General features: G+C 37.7%; 1 protein-coding gene and 1 non-coding gene across 5 annotated transcripts in view; one reads left to right on the top strand and one right to left on the bottom strand.

Annotated features, from left to right (window-relative positions):
- Nucleotides 1–703: 703 nt before the first annotated feature.
- The window catches only part of LOC131690863 (uncharacterized), a 362721-nt gene continuing 339697 nt past the window's right edge, over nt 704–23727 (top strand). For all 4 annotated transcript variants that reach the window (XM_058976933.1, XM_058976935.1, XM_058976934.1 and 1 more), the window contains exon 1: nt 704–2260. The gene's annotated coding sequence lies outside the window, so the exon portion shown is untranslated. The remainder of the gene's footprint in view (nt 2261–23727) is intronic.
- On the bottom strand, nt 8310–8382 carry Trnat-agu (transfer RNA threonine (anticodon AGU)). Its single transcript has one exon. It is a non-coding gene; the product is annotated as a tRNA-Thr (tRNA).

Raw genomic sequence — 23727 nt, forward strand, 5'->3', positions numbered from 1 at the left:
GAGATTTAGCTAAGTATTAACGAAGAGTAAACGTAAAATGTAAATCTAGTAAATCTTTTAAATCCTTAAAATCTTACAACTTTTCATAATCTTCTAAAATCTTTGAAGAAAATAATCTTCCATTTGATTGTATGAAACATCAAAATCAATGCAATATTGTTCCAAATGTCATTTTTAAGATAGGCTGTGCCTAACAATCGATTAAAGGACTGAGACGGAAGTACCTCACAATGACCTCCGTACCTCTACCATCTAAACGAATAATTAAAAATCCTGCTTGAAAAGCGTTCTCATCTAAGAACCATCCCCCCCACCATTGATTAACTTTTCCGGCAAGGTCACAGCCCGTGTTCGAAGGTTCATCCAAACAGCCGGAACGGCGAGCGCACAAAGCGGTAAAAAATGTAAACATAATGGAGACGCACCATACCCAGTTCTCAAAGCGGCAATGCAATGAACTCCATTCACCACGTCAAATCAATCGAGTTCCAGCCGAACGCGAAAAACGCGTGGTCGTCCTGCGCAGTAAACAACACAGCACAGCACAAAAAACTGCTCGAAAAAGGCTGCTTCGCCCATCGTTCCGCAACTGTTCGAAGCAAGCACTGGTACTAAAACCGAACAGCCGACTGACTGCTTGCTTGACTGCTGCCAGCTGGCTCTCGGAGGTGGTGGCGGCCGCCTTTCAGTATCGTGACGGGTTCGGGGCAATCTGGACGTTTTGTAGCGCTTGTTGCGCGTCGCGACGACGTACGACGAATTCCGCCTTCGCGGTGGATTGCTTCTCGGGAAAACTGGAAGGACCATTGTCGCGTAAGGAAAATTAATCATTTTGGAAGCATGCCGAGCTCGATGGAAAAGTGATAGGTGATTAGTAGGTTTACGATGATTACAATTAACCCTCACCGTACCCCCTGATGAGTGTGTCAACTAGTCGGTGAAAACTGAAGAGAGGGCGGGAAGCATAACCGAAGAGAATGCGGGCGATCGTATATTAATTATTCAAACATATCAAGAAAGGATGTTTCGGTCGATGTATAACTCTGCTGGTGGGCCTTACCAATATATCAGCGGACAATGACGTGAATGGATTCAGGATAGCTATTCTTTACATCGTATCCTACTTCTTGAATGTCGTTCCGACTGGAACAAGAAAAATAATAACAAGAAGAAGACGGAAAATTGGTTGTTATACGGTACAGAGAAGTGTAGCAATGTAACGGAACTGCTTGCCGACGTAAAGTGCAATTTTGCTGGAATTGTGTTCTGGACAGCCACAGTAATAAAAATAGTGTTTGTGGGAGTGGGCGATGTCCTCGAAGGGCTGGAATGGCAAACAAGAAATAGTGTTATTATTTCTGATGGATATTTCTCCTCACAGCGTTCGATTCCGGCGGGAGACTCTGACGCGAGCCAAATGACCCAACTGGCGAGAGGAGGAATAGCGGAAGAAGAATTGGAAGAAGACCTAAGGGAAAATCGATGTTTAGATATTGTGTACGATAGTGCTAAGTTTGGTGCTGTGCCAAAAATTGTGCGGAACTCACCCAGATTACTACGGGTTCGGCCTCGACAGTGTTGAACAAGGCGAAAAATATTTTTTATCGTTTTTTTCTCGTTCATGGAGTTGATTCGACTCAGCAGAGCCATAACCTACCAAGCGTCTCCATTGGCAGATCATCTTCACTCCGTTCCGACCGTGTGTAAACGAGAATCGTGCTTTTTCTCGGGAATTGTGTTGACAAGTGTAACGTTTTTGGGCGAATGTATCTGGCAAACCGCCCACGGGGAAAAATCGTTTGTCACGTGGAATGTGGTAAAGGCAAACAACAAACTACCGATTCGTTTCTGAAGCGAGATTGTGGTCCCACACTGTTTTCGTTCCCGCAGGGAAATCAGGTACCTTTTTTACTGGTTCCGCGGCGATTGAAGGTGAAGCCAGCAGCTGTAGCAAATCAGCGCTCGCTCAAATCTCGTTGGTGGTGAAATCAACCGAAACAGTGCGACATCTGTCAAACCTCGGTGCTAAATATTCAAACAAAAGAGATCATTCATCAACCTGGGGCTTACCGAACAGTTTGCAAAAAAAGGTGCTTCTCGCTTTATTTGTTTGTCTGTGGAGTGCAATCAATGTGGAACGAGAAGCGAATTGTATAAAAAAACTCGACTGAAAGCAAGGATTAAATTGGCATTCAACTTGTCGCCGTTTGCTTATTCTTTTGACACCTTTCGGCTGTCAGTTCGTGGATGTTGATGAGAGGTAAGTATTTTGGGACGAGTTGTTTTCGTTTTGGCGTTTTGTTACCAGAAAGAGGTCTTTAATTGTGAAAAGGATTTTGAATGAGTGATGGGATAAGGTTGCGCAGTTTTTTTTTGAAGGCGTTGAGTTTCCTGTCATTGTTTCAGTTTAATGTAAATTTGAAAATGCAGTGTAAAAAAGGACAGGTGAAACGCAGGGAAAGCAAATAAAATAATAAAGTTAATGCTGAATGATTCATTTCTGGTGAATAGAAGTGATTTAAAAATTTGAATTTGTTTTTGAAACGATAACAAACTTATATGCGGCAAATGTAATGAATGCTTTTACGTACTATGAAAATGGCGAATCGAAACGGTTTTTCCAGTTCTGTGTGCTGCCAGACTCTCAATACATGCATTTGTAGCATGTAGTTGCAAAATCCCATATCACGAACTGGAAAATAACTTTACGCAATTTTATTGCACCTCTGTCAAAGCATATAATTTTGGCACCCTTTTCGAAATATTGACCAGCAAGGTGGCATTATATGTTTAACGGTTATAATCTTCCATCGTTCTGAACGGAATATTTGAACTATTTGGTCGAAAATAGTTAAAACAATCTTGCGGTAAACTATTTGCCAAAACTTGAAAATGACCGACAACATAATTTGTTTGAAAATGTACAATAAGCGGAGTTCAGATTGATTCCCATTATTCGCTGTGGCCCAAGTCACGTCTGTATTTGGCTTTCTATAAAAAACGATCTTTGAAACATAATTTTTTGGAATTGGTAGCCGCACGATTCACTTCGAATGGTGAGATTTCGTTTTTGCCGACGAATGAAAAGGGACAAGTCAGCCACAAAACGTGGTGTACATAAGAGCAAGGAGCCACGAAGTACAAAAGAGAGAAACAGGCAAAGAGTCGGTACTGTTGCATTAGGCCGCTGGTCAGTAAATTGTGCTGAATGTGCTCGAGATGTGGTAGAAGTGAGAATCCAATTTGGCAAACTGAGAATTTGATTTATTGTTAAAAATGGGTTTTATAGTCACGGTGTCTTTTTTTAACAACTTTATGCAAAAAAATTCAGCATCTCTGAAACTTCAGGATATGAAAGAATGGCCTTTCCCTTTTCATTTGAAACCAAAATCAAAATAATCCGTCGGGGGGTCTAGAGCAACTTTTTTTTAAGTTTTTTTTCGTGAGAACATAGATTTTACAATGGAACTAGTTCGTATTTCTGCCCGTATATGCTGTTTTAGACATTCGAACAATACTAAAAGTGAGAAGCTGATAGATCATTTAATTGTCTACAACTTTGTTACCAACTAAAAACCGATTTGAAATTATCCAGAAAAGTAGTTTAATATTTTAACGAATTCTAAGTCTAAGTTAGTTTCACAGAAGACCTAGTGGTTTGTCAATTCACACACAAGCACTTTTTTTTATTTGCCAAATAGTTGTGTTTAGTTCAATGATAATTCAGCGGAATTTGAGAGCTTGGAAAGTCATCTTTTAGCTGAAAATTATAATTCCCTGATACAGGGCACCATTCATATTTTTGGGATGAGAAGTTTTAGATAAGTGTTGACCAAACTAGTATGATATTAATATTCTTTTTCATGATTGTAAGTGATTCCTCCCGCAGAAACAGCCTTTTCAATTAAGTATGCCATCTTTTTCATTTTTTCGATTGTTCTCAGGGATGATTGATAACTATTCTTACATGAATCTCCTACTCTGTTAGCATCTTCGTATAAAATTGACTTGTCCTGAACTTCAACCTTTATGTTTGAACAAACTCAATGAAACTTTTAACGCACCATTGCAATATTTCGCGGATTTCATTGCAACGCTTGGTTCAAAACGCTGATTATCCGTTTTCAAAATTAACTCAATGTGACAAACAGTGAACAAAAAACTTTGAGTTTTTGGATCAAGATAATTTTTTTTGGGATATATTCTAGGACTTTTATGTATATAAGGTTATTGTTGTACTCAAATCTTATTTTGTTTGCAAAAGTAATACATATCGCATAATCTAGGATCAATTTAGTAACGATATCTCGCATAATTGATAGGAAATTGCCGTAAAATCCAACTGCCACAATATGCTTTGCGGAGAAAATTTGAATAAATCATTTCACACTAGCCACTAATTTGGACAGTAGTTACTGCTGTGGTTTGCGTTAAACTAGAAACGGTGTCCCAACATTTCGTCGTGAACGGAATTATAAGAGCTGACTTAAGCGATCATAACCTAAATCATACGATGTATGGTCCTTTCTAAAACACCCGTGTAACAAAACTAAATGTAAGCAAACCCTTGTAAGCAAGCAATACCTTCCGATGAATGGTAGTCCCTTCGAACCTATCGGGAAAGATTACAAACCAAAAGCACAAATAGTTTTCTGACTCTGTCAAACATCCTATTTTTCAGAAGTTCAATTAGAATTGTCAACGTAATGAATCCCGGCTAATATTTGTATGCCACTAAACCCAATTATTTTTTATTTTGTAATATAATAAGTGCGAGAAAACATATTTCCAAACCACTAGGCCTCGTGTGAAACTATCTTAGATATAACTATGTTAAAATCTTAAACAACTTTTCCGGATGATTTCAGATCAATTTTTAGTGGTCAACAAACTTGTAGACAATTAAATTTTCTATACAATTCTCACTTTTAGTGTTGTTCGAATGTATAAAGCACCATCTAGGGACAGAAATATGAACTATCTCCAGTAGTAAAACTTAAATTGTTACGAAAAAAACTTCAAAAAAAAGTTGCTCTGGACCCCCGACGGATTATTTTGATCTTAGTTTCGAATGAAAGGGGAAAGCCCATTCTTTCATATTCCGAAGTTTCAGAGATGCTGAATTTTTTTGCATAAAATTGTTCTAATAAATATACCGTGTAGTATCTACAGGCGAAGAAATAAGCGCCACCAAAAAGTAGGTAATTGATTCTAAAAGCGCGCCAGACATCGGCTTAAAAAAGCAAAGGGTTGTATGCAGGAGATAACCACGGTGACAATAAAACTGAAGCTTTTTTCAAAAGTGGGTAATATAATTCGCGAGTGAATTTTCATCTATCAAATCTATCGACTCATGTTGGGGTTGGTCACTATATAGTCTTAGCTAAAAGACGCTACGTCACGTTCTTTGCCAACTGTCCTCCTTTCATATGTTAAAATTTTGCTATACACTTAAAACATCATTTAGTAATGATCCTTTAACAATAACGAAATTCCAAAACTTCTCTTCTAAACAGCATGCTCTTCTATAGATTTAAACTAATCGATTATTTGAATTACTAAATTATCTCTTAGCATTAATCGATTACAATTGGCAACTAAAACAAAAATAATCTATTTGCTATAAACTGATCAACTGAGAAAATTGCATCATTGGGCTGATCAATCTAGAAACCCATATTCAGGACTGTGATGAGGATGCCCGCGCTCACCAAAGGAAATATTCAGTTCTTCACGAAATATGTAATTTCAATTTCCAATTACACTTTCCATAATGTGCTAATTAACTTAGTAAAACAATCTTTAGATTAAGTATTACTGAATCAATTAATTGCTAAACAAATTAATGTATTGAATATATTACAGTGTCATTATCGTACAAATCTGAAAATTTGTCGATTTTAAAATTTAACCGTATCCAATTTGAAACTAATACAATGAACTTGATGCATATTCTGGTGCGTTTTATTTTATATAATTATTTCAACGGGGAACTAGAACTGCAGCAATTACAGTGTAGCGTTTTTTTTTATCGATTCGAATAGTTCGTTTTGAAATTTAAATTGGTATACACCACCGTTCTATTTGTTGTTTAATTTAAGACACGTTTAAAACTGGATTGAAACTTTTGGGTTGACTTTTTGAAAAAACTGAAACTGCTCTAACGTAACTCAATCTGCTCACCGACTAAAATCTTCAATTAACACCCGCTTTCAGTAGACACAAACCCAGTTGCCTCCATCTGTGCTTTCTAAATATCTACAGAAACATGTCTTCAGATTCCTTACTACTAAAAAACCGCATCATGTATATCCAAATTATCAAATCTGAGTGCTAATAGGCTTATATACCTTATATACCTACAAATCACCGAAAACATTTTGGCACGAAAACTTCCCCTGTATTGTCAACCCAACGCACATACAAACATAAATATAAATTTAATTTAGGACTGGTGGTATACAACGGGGAAAAGCGATCGAAAATGGTGAGTGGAGCTATGCGATCATGTGAAAAATATTCCCCCCAGAGGCGAGATTCGAACTCGCAACCTGTGAGACTCCGGTCCAATGCACTAACCCTTATGCTATCCCTGGGTATGATCACATCCCAGAAAGAACATATGATTATCGCACTGGCGACGGTGATCGTACCCTGCCTGCAAAGCAAGAATCACACACAACGGCAGCTGACCACTCCAACACATTTGATCTATTTAATTTCCCCGTTAGATACACAGGGACAGCATAAGGGTTAGGGGGAATTCTTTTCACATGATTGCTTAGCTTCACTCACCATTTTTGATCACTTTTCCCCGTTGGATACCACAAGCCCCAAATAAGGTATTTTTTTTTATTCATTTCGTTTATTTGATAGGCACAAATGCGTTAGCTTGGCGGTGCCAAATTCTTTTGTTTTTACATTTTGGATATTTTAAAACTAGGAGGTTACAATGTTGAACTATTTTTTTTATAAAAGAGAAAAATTTTACAGCTATCTTAAGACTAGAAATAAGATTCTATATACAAGAGAGGGGTCAAAAAAAATTTTTTATGAAAGATTTTAAAACAAGGAATTCAACAGTAATAGTTTTTTAGGAAATATTTACAGTTATCTTAAAACTAACAATATAGTTTGGTGCACAAAAGGGGGAACAAATATTTATGAAAAATTTCACCGGTGTTTTAAAACTAGGGATACCATTCTATTTACAAGATGGGGGACAATAGTTTTAACAAAGAGATAAAATTACAAATATCTCAAAACTAGGAATATGGAATACAAATTTGATTTTTTATCGGAGACTTATGCTTGGTCAAGATATTCAGAGGGGGGATTATTTCCAAAATCGGTGTAGAAGCAGTTGTATCAAGGACAGGGGAGAGAAGGCGTAGATGGTGACCGGCAGAGAAAAGCAAAACTTGCAACTTTCGGACAAACGGGAGATCAGCGAAACCAATTAGCGCCTCAGTCTAGTAGGTCGGATTGGCGGATGGTATTCTTCGGACCCGCGGGGAATCCTTCAAAAGTCATCGGACCTCGAGTCGCTCTCGGTTCAGTTTCCGTAGTGGTAAGGGCGACAGCGGTTACATAGTGGCAGTCTTGAGCTGATCGGTTCCACACGGCAGGAGGAAACTTCTAAAAACGAGAAATAAAAAGAGAGGGGCTAAATTGGAATATTTATCGTTTTAATGAAAGTATAAAAAAGGGACATATAGGAGAAATCACGATTTGCCAGCATATCTCGGACTGGGGCATTGGGTGGTCTACCTCGGGCACGAAGGGAATCCTTTAACTGAGACCTGGCGTCCAAATACACGGCGCATACCCAGACAACGTGCTCGATGTCGTGATAGCGCTCCCAAATAAGGTATTGACACTTAAGTCAAAAATCAAAAAAATGAAGTATTAGTTTAAATTAAGGTTGTCTTAACGCAAACCCAAAAGCAGCGTACACATTTCGCACCTTTTAGTGTTTAACTCAATCCATTGCCACCCTACACGGAAAAAAATCCATTCCTAAATTCATGAAAAAAATGATTTACGAAAATCGTGACCAAGTTCTAAAATTATGAATAATAAACCTAGTATTCATGATACTATTTTTGTTTCCACAAAAACTAGTTCGTTCCGAATATATGCATGTCTGTATATTCCTTGTTTTGATGCGAAGTCTTTGTTTGTTCCTTTTTCAAGGATTTTTATGAACGTGTTTACTGGAAAACAGACAGAGAAAGAATGACCGGAACGGTGAGAATGAAGAAAGGGTAAAAATTCACCTTTTTGTTAGAAACACTGAGAAAAGATATGTCCTCAAGCAGGAATCGAACCTGCGATCTCCTAGTCACTAGTTGGGTGCGTTAACCACTCCGCCATCAAGGAACTGTGATGATGCCATCACATATCACCGTCACAGTCTCCAATACCTGCTAACAGTGCGGTAAAATATCAATTTCAAACGAAAATAATCGTTTCAAGTAAAACTTCGAGCCTTTCACTGTAAACATACCACCACTATATCAGTTGAGTTCGGCTGCCGTCTTCGTTTGAGTCACTCAAAGTTCACTGTCAATTGAATAACAGGTTCTAGTCATTTGACGTTTTTGCCTGTTTAGTTTCTATTGAACACCAACCTCACATTAGCACTGTCTCAGCTAATGGAAGTGAACCATTCCAATGAACCACTCACAAATGAATATGAAGGAACACTCACTGACATAAAAATAACTCCGACCAAGATAATAAATAATATAGGGTAAAGGCTATGATAAGACGAGGCAACTCAAGACGGATACAGGTACGCGCATTTTTTCTCTGCATGAGTAAGGTTGTATTTTTTTCGATGAAGCTGATAAATCAGGAGGATATGAAAAAGAAAAGAATAAAACAAATGACGTAGTGGGCTTTTCTGCTTAACAAACATAAAACAAATGCACTCAAAAATGACAAATGTTCCGAACCTTTCTTTCTCTTCTTCTTGGAGAGTTTTCTTTCCTTTCTTGTGCCCTGGTGAATAATTGTTGACAGATGACTGTATGCAACTAGCTAGGTTGGCAGTGCAGCCAATTTCTTTGTCATATTTAGATATGTTGCTATAATACACATAATAATGACTGTTTTATTAACTCACATTTCGCCAAAATATATCTGGAACTAATCAATCCAAGATTTTTATCATATACTACATGTTTCTAGCAAATTTGGTCAGCATAACAGCCTATTCATCAGAATCAAATTTGCCACAAACTTTGAAATAGAGATGGACGTACTACCAAAATACAGAAATATAAAGAAATCGTATTACTAGTTGCTTTATCTTGTCTTAGGTGTAAACGGGCGAACTCGTTAAAGGTCCAAGATGATAGATAACGGAAATCGATGGTTAGTCATTTTAAATGAAGGCGTAGTTGGTTGAGTGGTAAGCGTGACAGCCAGGGGGGAAGTAAAGCCGTTGCCTAGCAAAAGCAAGTATCGAACTAACGTTCCTTCTGCGATCTACGTTCGGGCCAGGCCGGCGCCGGTTTTGTTCAATAAATACTTTAGGATTACCAGGAGTTGCACATTGAAAGATGTTTCCCTAATCCCAAGCACTACTACTGATTCCCTGTGCAACTTCAGCTAGTCTAGATCGAGGTCAAGCTCAAGCTCAAGCTCGATGGTTAAAGTCATTTTTAAATCAGAGATGAGGGCAACATGGATACCATTTGAAAGGAGGTTAGGCCATTTTGAAATCCAAGATTGCGGCCTATAGTGACCAAGAAACTGTGAAAACAACTATCAATATGGGTATCATTTAAAATAATCATAAAATACCGTAATTTATTAATTTAGGCCATTTTGAAAACAAAGATGGCGGTTTCGGGTAACCACCACAGTAAAAACCATGATCAATATATATCTATATCGCTTTTGCAATGATGGTCACTAGATGACGGAAACTGATGATTGAGGACATTTTGCAATCAATCAATCCAATATGGCGCCTTTTGGTTACCTCAAATCAATAAACCCACCTTCGATATGACCTATTTATAGCATTCATATCGAGCAGAACCTTTTCGAATTCTTTCTGAAAAAGAAAAGATTCTCGTAGACTATAGACTGTGCTCGTAATGTGTTCCTATATAACCAGTGTGGAAATGTTTTACCTCTTCACCATGTCATCGGAATTGTACACAGGGAACTATTGGTAGAGGTGCAAATAAATAGCTGAATTACATATTTGATTTTAGCAATGAATTTGACAGCTTCGTACAATTATGATAGCATACTGCGGCTATCATATTTCTTTTTCAAATTTTCTTAAATTCGCAGAGTTCAGACGAAAATAATGAATCTACTAATAACAGCTTATTGAAACTGGTTGCAATGAAAAATGTTATTTGGTAGTACGTTCATCTCTATAATATTTTTGTTGCAAATTTGATTCTGATGAATCAAAGCTGGCCAAATTTGCTAGAAACATGTAGTATGTGATAAAAATGTTGGATTGATTAGTACCAGATAAATGCGAAATGTGTGTCAATAAAACGGTCATTATTATGTGTATTATAGCAACATATCTAAATATGACAAAGAAATTGGCTGCACTGCCAACCTCGCTAGCTGCATACACTCATCTGTCATCTGGCACAAGAATGGCATGATAACCAAAAATACGAAGCCAGTTGTCTCTTTTTGTCTTAGGTTTACCCGGATCTCATTTGACTGGTGCTCACTGGGGAAATTGAAAGCTGATCTATTCATTTGAGAGGATCAAACGAAGGAGGTTGAATATGAATTGCGACTCATTTGAAAGCAGCGGTGAGTGAAGTGCCATGAACCCAGCTTCAGATTAACAACAACTGATGCGTTAAATGAATGTAAATGCTACTGCAGACGACCGATTGACTGCGTTCATTCAGTTTCGATTGAATGAAATGAAATTTTACTGCACTGCCTGCTAATTGACCCATCGACCCCCAATGGCATGGGGTCACATTCGAATGTTTAGTTGGGTTACTGTTGTTATTCCCTGGACATGTTTAGTTTTTGGTATGATTCTTGTTCATAATTTGAGAATACACAGCCGCAAGTCACATTCTGTTGCTCATGATTTCAGGAGCTCATTCGCGATTTTTCTGAATTCTCATCACGTTACCTTGCTATTATATTCACGAGTTTACACTCGGATTTTTCTGTCAGACTGGCGGGATTTATGATCACGATTTCAGAACCTTAGCCGCGAATCTCGCGAGTAGAGTGATTCTTGTTCATGATTGCAGGATCTTAGTCGTGATTATTGACAATTTAAACTCGCGTAATGTGATTTATGTTCATGATATCAGGAACTTCGTATCTCGTTTCGCAATTCCTAATCCCGTTAACGTCATATTTTATTCCATCTATAATACTCCAAATTTTGTGAAAAAGTTCTCGTGAAAATTTAATTACGCGTAATACGATGCTGCATGAAATTGAAAATAATTAGAAATATATTCTAGATATCACAAGCACACAAAATAGATAGGGACGGTGCGATATTAAAATACGTCGATACTTAGAATCGATACTGGTAACGAATGCAAGTACTGATACTTTCTATATAATCGCAGTCATAGTATCTATGCTTGAAAGTATCGCCATTCGTTTCCACACTTTTACAGTAGCTTAATTTCTTAAATTAGGCAATCTACAATCATTCAGTAGTGGGTTTTGTCAGTCAATGATTTTCTTTGCTACTGCGAACAGAAAAACCTGTTCGACAAACATCCTGTTTTCATTAATCCGATTCGATTAATGTTGGTTTCATTCGACGACTCTGTTGCACGTCGAACGTCAGAACAGATAAACAATAAATAATTAGCTGATTACAAAGTCTCATAGACTGCAAATAGTGGGTAATATTTGCAGTCGATTGATCATCCATAATCTATTCGATTTTTTCATCAAATGCGATCGGTGCTTCAATTATTTTAGCAACTTAACAGGGGGTCATGGTTTCAAAAAATCGATTTTTTTTCTATGTTTAATTTCAATCTATATGTATCTGAGATTACACCACAGAATGGATTTGGCGAAAATCATATTCCTTGGCATGTTTCTGGTAACCGAAAGGCACCCATTTCCAGCCGTTTCTGAGATACAAGCGAGGCGCACTGCGATGGCGCTTGTCCATGGAAAAATCAATGGGGGTGAATTCACCCCCAGGGGTACGTCAGATTATCAATTAGTCCGGGTAAATTTCAATTTATTATCCTAATATTTCCATCGAATTATTCTCTCTATATTATAGAGTCAATAATTCGATGGAAATATTAGGCTAACAAGTTGAAATTTACCCGGAATAATTCAAAATCTGACCTACCCCTGGGGGTGAATTCACCCCCGGTTGAAAAACATTGGTTTAAAGAATTCACCGGTCAATTCCTACCGATTTATGTTTGTGTCAACGTTTGTGAATGGTTTCTTGTTTTTTTGTGGGACGAGAGGAACGCACGTACGGAAAAAAATGCGTCGGACATGTTGAGAAGCGTATGGGAGGGAGATCACGAAAACTGAAGAAAAAAACAATGGTATCGGTGGGAAACGGAAAGCGAAAGATGACGGAAAAGTCAAAATTGTATAGGCTGGCGATTCGAAAAAACTTAAATTCTGTAAAACATATGCGAAATTCAATCTGGGTTTCACTCGAACACTAGGGTGTCCCAAAATGATATCATGTGAAAAAAAGTCATCGGGCTCACTTCTTAAATGAAAGGTTAGGGTGTTAGAATCACTTTATTCTTCGGAGTGAATTTGTTAAAACGCTTCCTACTGGTGGCGAATTTTGATTTTTTGAAAAATGGGCCGATTTTGGGCAAAATTTCAAATGCATGCCTGTTGAAGTGGTCCTGAACTGTCTTAGATTTTTTCAGCATTTTTGTTATTTTTCTGTAGATCCAAATGGAGAAGTTTGCATAGTTAGCTTGTACATATTTTGAATTATAAGAGCGGCAGAGTCATTAAAACTTAGTTGAAAGTGAAATTTTTGGTGTTTTTCAGTAGTTTTTCTTCAAAACTGGGTATCTACAAAATTTTAAAAGTATAGAAAACACTTTATATAGTTGAGCCGTATACAGGGGCGTAATTTTGTTGAAGAAAGTGTATAGCTAGGGCTGATGGGGTATGAGTTATTTAAGTTTTTGTTAGATAACCTTTGATATTTTTAGCAATTCATCAAAATAATTAATCAGTTCAAATATGCTTTGACCACACATTGTTTTCGGAAAATAGAAAGAAAATGATGAAAATGACGTTTTATAAACGTCATTGGTATGTCAGGACGAGGTTTAATGAGCATCTGATGATTTTTTTGTAACTTAAATTATAAAAATAATGATAACTTTGCTAATGACGCCAAGTCACTAATTATTTTTTGAAGAGTTAATTCTCCATAATTACTTCTAGAAGGCATCTTCAACAAAATAATAGTGTCAAAAGATGCGTTGTATTCTGTTGGAAAACTTTTTCGAGGATATTTGCCCCAAATTTGACTTTTTCGGAATTATGTGATCTAAACAGTAAATATCAGTTTTTCAACACTCACCTCACTCTTCATTTTTATCCACTTTAAAGTTCCTAACATAGAAATAAGACCTTATATAAAAATGTGAATACGCCAATCAGTTCAGCCTTCAAATATATGCCATAACTTGCCATTAACTCGACATATTTGTTTAATTTTAGTGATTTTCAAACCCGCTAGGTGGCTATTAGTATAGAAAATAATTTTAAAAAAATCGTCAAATGCTCATAAAAACCGATTCTGATGTACTAGAGACAAGCGAAAAACGCCATTTGTCATCATTTTCCTTCTGTTTTCCGAAAAATAATATGCGGACTAAGCACACTTAAGTTGTTTTATTTTGTAGAACAGTGTTATTTTTGATGAATATCATAAAATATTATTTAACAAAAACTTTAACCCCGTTGGCCGTAGCTATACAGTTTCTTCAGCAAAATTACGCACCTGTATTCGGCTCAACTATGTAAAGTGTTTTCTATACTTTTAAAATTTTGTAGATATCCAGTTTTGAAGAAAAACTACTGAAAAACACCAAAAATTTCACTTTTTACTAAGTTTTAATGGCTCTTCCGCTCTTATAATTCAAAATTTGAACAAAATAACTATGCAAACTTCTCCATTTGGACCTTCAGAAAATAAAAAAATCATGAAAAAATCTAAGGTCGTTCAGGAGCATTTCAAGAGGCATGCATTTGAAATTTTGCCTAAAATCGGCCCATTTTTCAAAAAATCTAAATTCGCCACCAGTAGGAAGCATTTTAGCAAATTCACTGCGAAGAAAAAAGTGCTCCAAATACCTTAACCTTTCATTTAAGAAGTGAGCCCGATAACTTTTTTAACATGATGCCTTTTTGGGACACCCTATCGAACACTGCTCGCCATCGAACGCAAATCCTCAACACTTAAAGATTTCACCCAGCGAGGACAGTTGGTGCAAGTGGCGTCAGACTGAAGTCAAAGGAACTTTAGAAACTTTCGAACATGTCAGGATCTACGAAAGTCTATCATCTAATGATGTATTAGAAAGATGCATAGGACCTCACACCCAAAACATCAATGTATCTCTGAATAGTGGAATCTGTTCCTCAGCGCCAAAACACACGCACAAATTCTGGTAGGCTGGTGGTCAATGTTGTGAATTATTGGGCAGTCAGTATCTTTAACCAAGGGTTTTTAATCGATCTTACAAGTTATGGAGGTGATAGGAATTAACTGAAGCTGAAAGATGTGCTACTCGACTCGACAGTGAACATATAACTCATTCTGAATGCAAAGTGAGTGTCACGGCAAAACAGGCCCGAATTCAACAGAGAGAGCAAAATGTGTAAAGCCAAGAACATTTTCGTGATGAGGAAGATGAGCTTTGCGGACCCGGTATAGTAGATTATCTAGTAAGTTACTACTATCGAGTTATACACCGTACTTTATCTTCAAACGCGTTTTCCCGAAAGTGGTGTTTTTAAGCGTTCAAGTAAAACTTTTCATAGAAGTACTGATCCGATTTCAATGATTTTTGCCTTTCTCATATAGAAAGGTTTGCAATCACTCTGAAAAACGTCAACCTAATCCCGGCCCGGAGGGCCGAGTGTCATATCCCATTCGACTCAGTTCGTCGAGATCGGAAAAAGTCTGTATGTGTGTGTATGTGTGTATGTATGTGTGTGTATGTGTGTGTATGTGTGTGTGTATGTGTGTGTGTATGTATGTGCGTATGTGTCAAATAATGTCACTCATTTTTCTCAGAGATGGCTGGACCGATTTTCCCAAACTTAGTCTCAAATGAAAGGTGCAACCTTCCCATCGGCTGCTATTGAATTTTGGATCGATCGGAATTCTGGTTCCGGAATTACGGGTTTCAGAGTGCGGCCACACAGAAATTTCTCATAAAAACTATAGGAAAAATTAAAAATAGAATTTTTATTTTTGATGCTAAATGTATTCAAGGTGCATAAAACGTCGAGATTTGATGCAAACACGAAAAAAATTTGACGAAGATTCACTTTTTTGGATTTTGCACATTTTTGCCTTTCTCATATAGAAAGGTTATGCAATCACTCTGAAAAACGTCAACCTAAATTTTTTTTCGACTCGCATAAGGTTTCTGGATTTTAACAGGGGCGTAGTTGATGGTTTACGGAGAGGGGTTACACCCCCCCCCCCTCTACTGTTCACTCCCCTCCTTTAAAAATCTCCTTAAATCACCCCTCAGACCACCACCTCATACCCCTCCCTCTCAACCCCATCATCTTTAAACCACCACTATATTACAAAGCATGCCAATTTAAGCTGGGGAGTCGTTCGTTCATGGGACTTTCGCCCTCCTCACATACCCATCCCCGCATGACAAAATAAGTTAGCAAGCAGACAACATTGATCTAATGCTGATTAGGCTAATGGAGTATGATATTTTTTTATTTCACCGTCGACACGTAGCTCATCAAGTTCGTGGCTGGCATGCCATTGTGTATAAGTGCAAAGTGTACTAAGAATGTAATGGACATTTCCACAATTATGTTGAACATAAAAAGCCTCCGTGCCATAGTTTAGAGAAATGAGAAAGGCACAATTGCACCGCTAGGTGGATTAAAACAGGTTTTTCTCCAATTGTTCAGAAAATATACCGCTATGTTTGGTCGAGAGGGATTTGCAAAATGTCGATTTATTCCATTTTTTTGGCCCCCAATAGGCTAAAAAATAACGTAAATATTGAAAATTTTCACAAATCGTAACATAACTTTTGCAAATTATCAAATAAAAGAAATCCCTCTCGTTTAAACATAGCCAACGTATCTATGATTATAAAAAATATGAGTTTTCTGATTACAGATTCCCCAATTTGCCACAACTTTACTCAAGCGGGACCCATGCAGTTTCAACATCATGTCATCAAAGAAGTTTCAAGGTCGCGAGAGATTTTTCTTTTCGTCTTCAAAAGTAAAATTGAAAAGTCAAAACATGTATCTTCAAAATAAAAAAAAGTTTCTAAATCCATTGAGTAGATGCTTTACAATTTATTCCTCAAAAAAGTGCTCAATTTTAGGGCTCGCGAATAGAAGACCCCTGTTCACGCCGAAGTGAACATAGTATCGGAAAATTATTTTGACCGCTAAAATCGACACCAGCTGACAGTGTGCCAAATCGAATAATTTCCCACAGATGAATTTCTTCTCCAATTTCGGTCAGCTGGCACACACGTAAAACGAAGGCAAGCTAATATCATTGCTGTTCAGCTGATTGCTGCTGGTCTTTCCAACAATGACTTTTGCAGTCCGGTGGTTTCTACGCAAATTCGTTGCCGTAGTAGCACCGACTGAAGAGGATCGCACACACTCGGGGCGATCATCATCTTTTACCCGTCAGCCCATACCATGCCTGTGGGACCGGACGGGTAGTACAAAGTTTATCGCCGATCAAGACAGTCCAGCAGAACTGACTGTGCGTCGCGATGGCCGTGCATACGTTGCACTACCGCTTCCCCACAGACCGGGACTTAGATAAATTCGAAACAGTGAAATTTAAATATAAATTCTTGTAAATAGTGTAAATAAATGTTATGATATACAGTAGCTGGTGTTGTGTGGACTGGAAAGGTCCGAAGAAGGCGGAAAAGAACGCCCTTTTGCTGGCCTGTGCGGGGCCAGCCAAGTTTGTTTTCGTTTCTGGTGCTGTTCGTCCGCCCTGTGTTTCACTGTTTCCCGGGCTTGAGTATCGGCCAGATCCCGGCGTAAACAACCCCCTTACTACCAAACAGAGCAGTAGCATGAACTTCTGGCGCCCTTGGCGGAATTTCAATTTTGCGCCCCTTTGGTGTTTACATTAGCTTTCATTTTCAGTTCGACTTTCGAACAATAATTAAGTGGAAATGGTACTTACACTTATTTTGACTTCTTATATCTTTGCTTTGAATATAAATCAACTCAAGATTTCAATGTCCTTTGCAGACGTACTCCGGGCGTATTATTTTTTACGCAGCGTGCACAGAAGTCGAAATATACCGATGGAAAATTTACTCATAATTTTTTGACCAAATTTTGATTTCTAGGCTTGCATAACTTTTACAATAAAACTAGTTTTGAGAAAATATTCTGAATGTGACACAGAAAATCAAAATTATTAACAGTTAGTTCTCCACTAACACTAAAATTTTGTGAAATTAAAAAAATAAGGTCACTGTAGATTTGTCTGCAATATCATTCGAAGTTAGGTGTTTGAAGGCAACTGACGGACCATTTTAGCCGGATTATTTGTGAAATCAATTTACGCTAGGTGTAAACTGGATAAGAAACTTTTAAAAACATCAGAAAGCGGATTTCCAAATGATTCGATCAAAGCTCGTTCGTGTTTGACTATCGCTCATTTCGTGTAAATTTCAGTCGCAACTCTTATATTGTATATTCGTAAAATTAGGTGACATTAGGTTTTTCAAAGCGGCTAGATTTCGAAAAAACTAAGGCAGAAATTTTCAGCCGTGATCGAATATCTCGAAAGTTCGCCCAGAGAAACTTAGAAATGTGATATCCTGTCTAAAGCAAGCAAATGACATTACTGACAACAAGTGATTTATGAAGAACTACCGCGTCTACATGTCCGTTCACATAGTTGAGATCGACGGTGTAGTCACCGATTCGAGTTGATCATGCGTGTGGTGAAGAGGTTTGCTGTTTCAAGGATCTTTCTCTCTACTAAAGAAGCATTTGGGTTTGAAATCGCACAAGAGGACAAAATATTATGTCTCTTCAAATTTGTATCGCGTGACCTGCTTAGCTAATTAAGACGGGACACTCCTTGCGGTACAAAGATCCCAACAGGCAGACGTTCCTTGTACAAGGTTTGCACTAAATGAGAGCAAATGGACCTTTGTAGTAATAGGGATCGGTGTGGTAAGTGCGCAGAGAATCATAGGGATGATGTCCCTTAAAAGCACTCTAATCATATTTTACAGAAATACTAAAGAGAGCCTGGACACTCACCACGATGAATCGTTATGCTCTCTTTAGTAAGCCGGTATACACGTTTCGCACGGTCTTTTTAACTATCTTCAATCGATTCCCCAGATTTTTTTGTACAAGAATTTCTATTTTTGGGAAACCGCATTCATCCTCTTTTAGAGAAGCACAGCCAAATTTAACTTCCCACTTGAGTTATGGTAAAAAGTGGGGTAAAACGGATACACACGTTTTGTGCGATCATTCTAACTATTTTCAATAGATTCCCCTGAATTTTTAACATAAGAATTTTAACTCTTCATCAGCCACTTTCAGCGTCTTTCTGAAAAGCACAGCCAGGTTTAAGCTCACGCTTCAATAATGATAAGAATTGGGGTACAACGGGTACATACGGGTATATACATTTCGTGCGGTCATTCTAAATGTATCTTCAATCGATTTCTCGGAATTTTTACATACGAATTACTACTTTTCATCAATCGCATTGAGCCTCGTTCCGAGAAGGCTGTCCTTCTTGGAACGAGGCTGAATGTGGTTGATGAAAAGTAGTAAGTTTAACTTCACACTTGAAATATGCGAAGAATTGGGGTGAGATGGGTACACATGTTTCGTGCGGTTATTTTAACTATATTCAAACGATAATCTGGACTTATATTCAAAAGAATTGCTAATTTTGTCGGCCGCATATAGCCTTTCACCGAAATATAAAGCCAAGACTAACTTCACACTACAGTTGTGCGAAGAATTAGGTTAAAATGGGTGTATACGTTTCGAGGAAGACCAATTTTGGTCAGCCGTATTCAACTTTCTTCCGAGTTATGTATTTAGTCAGGAACATAAACTCAAACGAAAGGGGGAATTTGGGACAAAACGGGCACGGTAGCGTACCGTGGGGTCGTTCAAAGTACTAGCAAGCTGACCATTTCAGACCATTTTACATATAAAAACACTTTTCCTGATAAACGTCATCCAGCCTTTTCAAAAAATATCGCGTTTTGGGTCAATTTTTCTCACTGTAGAATGGATGTTCTATTTGTGACTAGGATCACAAGCGTGTAGTGAAAGCGTTTAAGCAGAATCGCAATGCTTCAGCCAGAGATGTGGCCAAACAAGTTGAATCTGTCCAAATCTTTCGTTCAGAGAGCCATACGTGCAAATACTATGCAATTATGAAGCAGGTACTACGGAAGCATCCCAAGAATCAAATCTGAGGAAGACATGAAGAAAAAGCGCGTTTCCGTACAGAAGAAGCTGCAACCAGATGTTGTACAGAGCCTAATGAGTGGAATTAAGCGCAAGGTGCGAGCGTACGGTTATGGTATTGAAGTTCAATCATATAAATATGTCAAAAACTTACTAATGGGTTATATTATATTGCCTGAAAGTTTGAAATGAATCGGTCCACTAGGTAATTTTCCACAGTGTTTTTTTCCGTGATGCAACCTTTAGATATGTGAGACACTCAACATATTTTTCACACGCTTCCAAGAAACACAGCAGCAGTTGATTTTAGGTGTTGCATGATTCGCCCCTCTGTTCATTGTAATGGTTAAGTTTTCAAAAATAAAAAATAATGATAATAAATCTTCTGAAACCAGATTCTGGAGAGGGTTGAGTTGCGGACTGAAAGATTAGAGAAAATTTTCTATGATGAACCACAGAGCTGCTCAAAATTGATTCACCCGGTATGAAAGATTTTTAAGACATAGGTAAAACTTTTGGTTTAACAATAGTCATAAAACATTTTTCTATATGTATGTTTTTAAATTGGGAATTTTCTACAATTTCGTTCAATTTTTCTAACCCTAGTTCATTAGACAAACTCACTGCTGTACCTATGCTTCAAGAAAATTTAAATATCAAGCAGAACCTAATCAAGTAATGTGGTTACAAACTATGATAAGCTGGCCTACCAATACACTCTCTACTCTATTTTATAGAATTTTCCACTTGCAAAAAGTGGCAAAAGCAATACCTTGATATTACTAACCCGTTGCACAAACCTTACATCTGCCACAATCTAATCAAGCTATTTGCTCTATTAGAGCCAACTTTAAACCGCTACCTCCCTCAGTACACCAGATAATAAAATCGATACACCTCTCGGGTCAGCTATTCACTAAACGAGATAAACACTCCCGCATACACCAAGTGCCTTACAACTTTCTCAGCATCGCTTCACTAAAAAAGACCAAGACCCCAGCACTGGGAAGGAAGTGCAGCAGCGTGCTCCTGTAACTTTGCGTGTACGTGTTCAAACTGTCTGATAAGGCAAACATCATCGGGAAGCCGAGGCATTCAGCTGTAAAACATGATTATGCTGGTTCGACCTTCGCATACCGTTAAGCACCATCGAGAAACGAGCCGAGCATGATAAAATTTTCATCCGATTTGCATTCGCTTCAAATGCTAAAATGTGTCCTTTTTTCGATCCACAAAGCCACCCCTCCCCCCCACCCCTTCTCGTTCTGAATCTGGATCACATATATAATGTTCAGGCTGTTTTCTGCGGTTGGTTTATGCCCCGAACATCAGCTGATTGGGCAGAATTTTTCATCCGCATTTTCACGCTCCCACTACACACCACTCCAACGTGCCAGAAAGCACCGTGCCACGGCGTGGCGGTGTGCAGTTTGTTTCCAGTGCACTCTAATCCGTAGCTCATCCTCATCAATATTCATTCACTTCGAAGTGGATCGGGGCTCTCGAAGAGGTACCTACCTACTTTGAAAATATGCATATCGATGCAAACCTCATCTCACTTATAATGTGGAATCAATGAACATGAAAGCACTGCAAAATTTACACTTCATCAGCTGGTGGTGTAAGCCGAGAGGCGGGAAGATCGCGAAAAATATGCGAATCGGCGGTTCCGAACGGATTGATGGGTGAACTTTTTATGACTAGTTGATTATTGACGGTGCCCCCTCCCCTTGGCTTCTCGTTTCTTTTGATCCAGTTTGCGATTCAAAAGATCACAGGCGTGTCTAAAGTGTGCTCGAAATTCAGCTCGATAGGTTCACACAGCTTGACATTATAAAAAAGAAAGTTCATGAAAAAAATATCGCGATTTCACGTGAAATCATGAATGATAAACCATTCATTCAAGAAACTTTGTTTCCTTAAAACTAGTTCATATCAGAAAACATATGGCATTATACTTGAACGATTGGTTGGGATCATGGCTATCAATGTATTTTCTGTATTACATACCAAAATAATCATTTTTTTTCGAAGCGGTCTACACCCGGTAACCTACATACGGCGATTTTTGACCAGAAGTTTTGTTTTCATTTTAAAAAGGAAAGTAGGATTCTTTCGCTGATCTGGCACAGAAGAGGTGTTAGATGTAACTCTCTGCTCCGGCGGTACGATTTGGCAAACTGGGTCGCACCCGATGAGCTCAAACCGTCGTTATCTGGTCATAAATCCTTGATTATTTAAACGACTCGCTAGATTTGTCACATATCGTAATCCCAAATCTATGAATTGGGACCTCTACGAAGATTGGTTTTATGGGTATTTTCTCTCGCTCATAATGGCAGCTTACCAAAAGGCTTGTCCGCTTCGAGGTATGTTTGCTTCCAGAGGAATCCCTTGCTGAAATACCGAACTTATTCGTCTCAATAAGTTATTATGAAGAGCTTGGAATCGCAGATGCAGGGATGGACGGGGGCATTTAGGTTGGCTCGCAAAACACACAAAAATGTCCTTCAACCTTTGACAAAAATGTTTGAAAAGGCATCTCAAGTCTAAAACGAGACTAGTAGATTAAATAAGTTACTTTCGACATAGTAAGACTTTTTATGTCAGTTTCATTAGAAAGTTCCTTAAAAGTGTGTGTCAAAAAGACAATTGAGTATTATATCTTCGTCATATGAGTATTCACCATTAGCAGTTCTCCGACGAAGATATAGTAGTCAATTGTCTTTTTGACACACACTCTACAGGCTCTACAGAGCCATCACCGACGCCCCTGAGTTCTTTTCAGGTAGTTCTAATAATTGAGAATTTTCTCGTAGAATTTTGACAACTGAATCGATCAAGTTTTGCTCCGTAAAGGTCTCCAGGAAAAGATGGAATCGTTTCAGTTCTACTTCAAAGAGGATATGAACACTTCTACCATATTTTGAAAAATGTTCTTACTTGTAGTTTTGCTACAGGATACACCACTCCATTAGCGTGGCGGGAAATAACTGTAAGATTTAATCCCAAAGGTGGTCGCGTAACTTACGAGGAGGCTAAGAATGATCAGTCTGACCTTCTTCCTTCTCAAAACAGTGCATCAGAATGCAACTTTGACATAAATTTTAACTTTTTGCTCAAACTAAATAACTTAGCCTTTGCTTAGGAAAGTTGTTGTGCTTCGCAAGGCCTTTCTTTTTGTTTAAACAGGAGTTAGGATATTTCTAATTTTAACAAGATTTTAAATTGAACTTTTTAACAGTTTCTTCGATGAAGTTGTAAAAAAAAATTCTGAAGACGCACAAGTTTTATCTTTTATATTTTATATTTGCACGACAAATCTAAATGTAAGCTTTAGGGTATTCCTTAAAAAAGGGTTTTATTTCTATAACTTTTGTAGTTTTTATATTACACTAAAGTATCCTTTGAACAACTTGAAGATTATTATACGGCGCATAATTTGTTTGCATGCGCTAACTACTAAACTTTTATTTTCAATGTTATGAAAACTTTTGTATAAAATATATAACTTTTTCAAATAGCATTATATTCGATTGGGACACTAAACATTAAATACCGTGGCTGTCTTAAGAAATATCATTTTCGGTAAATTTCAGGCAAAATGAAAAGTAAAAGACATAGAGTTTCAGTGCCTTCAACTAAATTTTACAAAATTAGATTTTCAAAAATTTTCTGAAAGACTGCGAAACTCTATCTCGAACCATTAAAAAGTTAATTTTCCGATTTTAATAAATTTGGAACCCACTATTTAAAATAATGGAAAGATCTTGAAAAAGTGCAAAATTTTATCATGAAAACGAAACTATATATAGTTTAAGTCGTATTTAAATGCCAATATCCCTTTGGGGGTGTTGACATATCCGTTCATCGAAAAGTGTCTTTTATTCCCTTAGGGGTGAAGAATACTTCCGTATTGTCTGTGTTCTCTATGTCGTTATTTTCCTTATCCCTAACCTTACCACTTCTCCAATCCTTCCCATCAGGATATAGTGAAAAGACAAATCACGGTAAGGCACAAATCTCCGATCA

The sequence above is a fragment of the Topomyia yanbarensis genome, chromosome 3 (assembly GCF_030247195.1).
Source record: "Topomyia yanbarensis strain Yona2022 chromosome 3, ASM3024719v1, whole genome shotgun sequence".
Taxonomy (NCBI): Eukaryota; Metazoa; Arthropoda; class Insecta; order Diptera; family Culicidae; genus Topomyia; species Topomyia yanbarensis.